Source organism: Tamandua tetradactyla, chromosome 18, assembly GCF_023851605.1.
Source record: "Tamandua tetradactyla isolate mTamTet1 chromosome 18, mTamTet1.pri, whole genome shotgun sequence".
Classification (NCBI taxonomy): Eukaryota; Metazoa; Chordata; class Mammalia; order Pilosa; family Myrmecophagidae; genus Tamandua; species Tamandua tetradactyla.
This window is the reverse complement of record NC_135344.1, coordinates 30844040-30849508: the sequence shown is the minus strand read 5'-3', so window position 1 is coordinate 30849508 and position 5469 is coordinate 30844040. Positions and strand designations below refer to the sequence as shown.

At 40.2% G+C, this 5469-nt stretch overlaps 1 pseudogene; it reads left to right on the top strand.

Moving 5' to 3' along the window:
• The first annotated feature begins 1895 nt into the window (after window positions 1-1895).
• On the top strand, window positions 1896-4491 carry LOC143662585 (actin-binding LIM protein 1 pseudogene; annotated as a pseudogene).
• The last annotated feature ends 978 nt before the right edge of the window (window positions 4492-5469 follow it).

Genomic DNA, 5469 nt, shown 5'->3' with positions numbered 1-5469 from the left:
TTGTGATGGTCAGGTTCATGTGTCAACTTGGCCAGGTGGTGGTGTCCAGTTGTCTAGTTGGGCAAGTGCTGGCCTGTCTGTTGCTATGAGGACATTTCATGGACTTAAATCATGATCATGCTGGTGGCATCCATAGCTAATTGCTTTGTGATTTGTAATCAGCTAAGGGAAGTGTCTTCTGCAATGAGTGATACTTCATCTCATCACCAGAAGGCTTTTAAGGAGGACTCAGAAAAGATAATCATTCTTCCTACTTCAGCCAGCCAGCCTCTCCTGAGAGAATGTTGAGGACCTTCATTGGAGCTGCCAGCTTGTGGCCTGCCTTACAGAACTTGGACTCTTACATCCCCAAGGTTACGTGAGACACTTTTATAAATTTTATATTTACAGGTATCTTCTGCTGATTCTGTTTCTCTAGAGAACCCTAGCTAATATACCTTTCTCTTAAAATCTGTTCCTAAATATATTAGTTGGCTAATACTGCCAGAATGCAATATACCAGAAATAGATTGGCTTTTATAAAGGGAATTTATTACATTACAAGTTTACAGTTCTAAGGTCATAAAAATGTCCAAACTAAGGTATCCAGAAAAAGATACCTTGACTCAAGAAAGAGCCGATGATGTTTGAGGTATCTCTGTCAGCTGAGAAGACACATGGTGATGCCTCCTAACTTTTTCTCCTGGTTTCTTCAAATGGCTTCCCCAGGGACATTTTCTTTCTGTTCCTACAAACTTCTCTATCTGTGTCAGCACTGAAGCTTTTTCCAAAATGGTTTCCTCTTAAAGGACTCCGGTAAGTGACCCACCTTGAATGGGTAGAAACATGTCTCCATAGAAACCACCTAATCAAAATGTCCTATCCACAATTGGAAGGGTCACATCTCCACAGAAACAACTTAATAAAAATGATCCCATCTACAATATTGAATGAGGATTAAAGAACATGGCTTTTCTGGGGTACACAACAATTTCAAACTGCACACTAAGTATATATTAGTTTTGTTCAGCTTGTAAAATATATTTTTCCATTACTATTCTGGTTACTTATTGCTAGACTAGAAAAAAATATATATATGTCCTATATCCATCCATTTTACCAAATTATTTTCTTAGTTTGATGAGATTTATTTCCAACCCACCCCCACTAGCATCTCATGGGTTTTCTAGCTATAAAATCATATCAGCTACAAGTTTTATATTTTCTTTTTTGGTGTTTATATATGTTAATTTTCTCACCTTTTTGTGTTTACAGAAACTAAGTCAACTTTAGATAATAATGGAGATCATGGATTTTTCTTTCTAATTCTTGATTTTTAATTGAAATTTTTTTGTTTTTGTGCTTAGGGTATTTGGGTTGCTTTGTGATAAGCAAACTTAAGCTAGTTTCTTTTAAATTATATTAGAGTTTAATATCTTTATTAGGAATGTTTGCAGAATTTTTGAAATGTTTCTTTTCAGCATCCATAGGTAGAATAATTTATTTTTTGATGCAATTGATTATGTTAATGAATTTCCTGATATTGAAGCACTATTGCATTTGTGGAATGAATTCAGTTGTTTCATCATGTATAATACTTCATATATTTTTGAATTTTGGTTTATAAATTTGTATTCAGAATTTTTATCTCTATATTTACAAGTGAGATTACTTCATAGTTTTCCTTTTTTATAGTTTCTTTTGTAACTTTCAATAAAAAGTTATGCTAGTTTCAAAAATGAATTAGAGGCAGCTGCTGTGCTAATAAGGCAGCCAGGTGTCTTGCTGTGAGGTAGAAACCACTGTAGGGCGGGTGGGCGCATGTGCATGGGGGTACATTTTGGGGACATTTTCCTTCCTGTGCCCTGCCGGGTTTCTTCCTCTTCCATTCCTGCTTTGGCTCCTGTTCATGAACCATGTCTGCAAGAGTGGCCCACCCTTTGGACCTTCTTTACCACTCAGAAAAGCCCATCCTTACCTTCCATAAACATGAGGAGCTTTGCAAAGGTAAAATGTTTTGGGTCCAGACCAGACATTTCCGGATCATGTGCTTCATCTGTAAAGTAGGTGGCTGTGACCTGGTACAAGGGGGCTTCTTCATAAAGAACAGTATCTCTGCACCCTGGACTACCAGGGGATGAATAAGACACCATGTCATAGTGGTGGGGATTTTGTGTAAGAAGAGGTGATGCAGCTCTGGGCTAGACCTATCATCCCAACTGCTTTGCTTGCACCATCTGCAACTTACTGTTTCCATCCAGAGACCAAGTCATGTTCAAATGGGAGGGACTGTCTTTGTCTACTCTGTTCACACCTAGTGTCATCCATCCCTAAAGAAGCCTCCTGCTCCAGCAATTGTGCTAGTTGTGGAAGAGATCTCAGGTATGGACAAGTGCTGCTTCTGCTGGATAAGCAGTGGCACTCGGGTACTTTAACGCAAGTCCTTTGGGAAGGTACTCACCAGGAAGTACTTTAGCAAGGATGGTGCTTCATATTGTGAAAAGGATTACCAGGGGGCTCATCAGGGTAAAATGTGAAGTATATCACCAGCTCATCATAGGGGAAGTCCTGGAGGCAAGTGACAAAAATTACCACCCTAACTGTTCATGATGCAGTAGATGCAACCAAATGTTCACAAAAGAAGAAATATATTTTCAAGGTTATACCAATTGACATCTTGATGATGATCGATCTACTAAGAAGAAAAACTGCAGATAATCAGGACTTCCTCTGAAAGTATTTTTTCTAGACAAGGTCCTGCTATCTGTATAAAGTAGACAATAAAATCCTGGATTAAAAGGATTTAGCAGCCATTCCCAAGGTGAAGGCAATTTATGATATTGAGAATCTGGGTCTTATTATTTATGACCCTTCCTATATTTGGGCTATGATGACAAACAGTAAAGACAGAGTCTCGGAGAGTTTCCAAGAACTTTGTCTCCAACTCTGTCAGTAGAAGGCAGAAGTGTACCAGAATGTTTGGGATTGGATGATTCCACTGGTCCACCAGCCAGGGCTCCATCAATTGCCCTGTATATGGCCACCACAGTTACACGTCAGTCATCTCTCGTTCTCCCCAGCACTTTCACAGGCCTCATCAAGGAATTAATACTTGCTTAAAACCACCCATCTACAAATAGCATGCTGCCTTGGCAGCCCAGAGCAAATCTACAGAAGAGAATAAGTTTTCCAAGTTTTCAGCAACCCAGGTTCCAGATCTCAGAAAGATACCACTGGTCCATCACTTGTTACTGTAGGAACTGATATGATATACAGATCTAGTGGCAGAGGGAAAGATGATGAAGAACTTTCGAGACACTGGAAGCTTCAAGAAGAACAATTTATGAAGCTCAATTCAGGTCTGGGGAGTATTGATATTGAAATAAGAGATGGGGAAGAAGAGCTGGAAAAGTTATCCCTGTCAGTCAGTTGCTATGATTCTCCCATCCACAGCTTCTGATGCTCCATCATTTAAGGCATCATTTCTCCCAGGCTGTGAAAGAAATGGGCTTCACTGGCCTTCTTTTATAGACTTTGCTCAGTATAACTGCCAGTGGGATGTCAACGGAGGAGCACAAGACTGTGAGACTACCAGATACTCCCAGATGGTCATATGCCTGAAGTGAGAAGGGACCCAACAGTGTCTATGCCCAACATGTTGGAGAAAAAGATATTTCCATATGAAATGCTCATGGTCACCAACAGAGGGTACAATAAAATCCTGAGAGACATGGACAGAACCCAGTTGGAGGGCCACTTAGCCCCTGAAGTATTTTGGAAAATCTTTGGGCTGTCCATATAGGAGTTTGAGAATTTACCTCTTTGGAGGTGCAATGACATGAAGAAAAAGCAAAACTCTTCTAAGTTTTTCATGTAGACAACAATTGGAGAAAGGAATGATAATGGCAGTGACACATAGGATGTTCCACTAAGGCCCAGATGTGATTGGAAAATTTGAAAACTACCATCCCTAAGCATCAGTGAAAGGAAAAATCTGATTAAACACCTATAAGCCAATAATTGGGCCAACCAAGAGCAACACTTGCCAAGAAGCAAAGGGGAAGAAATTTCTATGTTCTGAACCTGCACAGTAGTGTTGTATGTGACCTTTTTTATGTTGCCTTCTGCCCACAACAGGATCTCCTTTCTCCTTTTGTTTTTGTTCAGCTGTTGTCCAACATTAATGCTGAATATAAGGATAAGAGACAACAAATGCCCTTAAGATGCTGTGTGGAAAAAAAATTGTAATAATTTCAAAGTAAAAGTATATTTATTCTATAGCACTGTGGCTAAGAACAAAGAGTTTGAGGAACCAACTCTTGCATGGGGGAGCAGCCATTTTGTACCTACCTTTCCTTACTGGCCTCATAAGTCGACCCATATTCTAGGGAAAATGGATATCGGCATGCGTCAGGCAATCAGACAGCACTGCTAGAGTTGGCTGACCACCACAAAAAAGATCTTTACCAAGCTCCTTGTTCCCACTGTTTACTAGGACCTGGTTGGCCAATGACTTAGCTAGTATTAAAACTGTTTAAAAAGAGAAAGAGAAGGAAAAGAAATGAAAGGAAACCTCATTTAACTCTTTAATCTGCTTAAGATAGCATGCCTAATTCTTCCTCCCCACTAAGGACAAAGGGTTGTCTTGGACCCTGCCTTTGCAAAGAAAGGAAAGGGAAAGATTATCCCCAGATTGGCCAGGTTGTGTGCTGTTAGGTGATTCTCACAGCCATTTTTTGTGGCAAAACAAACAGAGGCAAAGCAAAACAAACAAACCAAAAAATAAAAAGTTCAGTGCCTCATCAATGCAACTTCTATAACTTGGTACCCTCTGTATTTGGCATCCCGTGAATCAGATCAAACCCCATGCTGATTTCGTTTTTTTTTTTTTTAAGGTCATTTCAGTAATAGGTTAAAGAAAAGCATGTTTTTCTTGTTTAAATCACTGTAAATCCAAAGTAAATTGTCTCAGACTTAATTTGGCCTTGACCCTTCTTGCCTAGCATTGTGGACTTACTTCATGGTTCAGTGTATGTGTATGTGTGTGTGTGTGTTTAATTACCAACAGTACTTGTGTGATTTTGCATATACTTTTTCAGCTTCAATTTCTGCTTTAATGTTCGTCCCACTGTGCTGAACCTTTCCAGGGACACTTGCGCTGGTGCACATGCTTCAAAGATCAAGCGTGAGGGCAAACTGCCCACCCCAATGTCTCCCGCTCCACGGGAGGGAGTTGGTGCCTGGCAGCTGCCACACTGTGGAGCTCATGTCAGGATCAGTGTGAAGCACAGCTGTGGGGTCAGGTCAGGTGTGAAGATGAGAGCATCTCGCCAGAGTCCTCAAACTCTGCAATGTAAGATTAAAATTTGAGCCCAGGATTTCACCAAAACGTGTGTGTAAGACCACTGTGATTCCTTGAAGCCTCTTGCTATGACTCAAATGGGCATACATCGGATGGTCTACAACTCAACACATAGGAAGTTAAGGCAC